We start from the raw sequence: 933 nt of genomic DNA, 5'->3' as shown, positions 1-933 counted from the left end.
AATAGAGGCCTGCGTGCCTCTGCTCGGGTTGTTCGTAGAGTGGAAGCAGAGAATAAAGACTTGTTAGAAATGCTTCGTCTCAAGCGCCATTATTCTCCGGACTTAACACATATGGGTGTCCAAAAGGCAAAGATGGAGGCTGTGATTTTGCAATTAAATAGAAGATACCACCCCCACTCCATTGTATACCCATCCTTGTATTTTTCTGCTAATCTTAATGTGAAATTTATTGCCCTAGTGTTTTAATCGTCTATGATATTATTTTATTGGATTGTAAGCCGCCTACGGTTCCCTGACAGCGAAATCAGTGGCATATATTAACTTTAAGAAATCAATAAAAATACTTTTGAAGGACATTGTGTTCTGTGCTGCGGGGGAGGAGGGGCCGGATTGCGGGGTCACCCTCCCCCATCTTGTTTGCGGCCCACGACAATTCTGCTGCCCTTCGACTTAGAGGGAGAGGGCGGGGAGGCGTCTGGTTCCACGAAGCACAAACCCGCAACTTGACACTCAAGGGGCATTTTTGCATATTGGTCAATAGACCGAAATGTGCAACTCCTTTCCTGATTCGAATGAAAAGGCTCGCTTTCTTCCCGCGCCTGGCGATTCAGTCCCAGGTGTGAGAAAAAGCAGAATCGTAGTAAAAGCTTTTTGGGACGCTCTCGCTCGGGGTCTTCGCAACGGCCCCGTTAGTCTGAAGTCGGTGCAAAGAGCAGCCTGGCTTGGTGCTTCGCGATCCTTACCCCGCGCCCGAAAACGAAGGCAGGGAGAGGATGGCGAAAGGAAGGACTGTAGAGCGACTCCTGCTGGAGAAAGTGGGGAACCGGCGGCGGCGAGAGCGGCGGTTAATGTCCGCTTCCGCTAGGAGGTGCTGCGGGACTCGCGAAATACAACACGGGACAGAGGGCGAACCTGGCTGGGGGGGGGGGGGGG

Source organism: Protobothrops mucrosquamatus, unplaced genomic scaffold (assembly GCF_001527695.2).
Source record: "Protobothrops mucrosquamatus isolate PMUCROS unplaced genomic scaffold, P.Mucros_1.0 scaffold4840, whole genome shotgun sequence".
In the NCBI taxonomy this organism is placed as follows: domain Eukaryota; kingdom Metazoa; phylum Chordata; class Lepidosauria; order Squamata; family Viperidae; genus Protobothrops; species Protobothrops mucrosquamatus.
Note: the sequence above shows the minus strand (reverse complement) of the source record.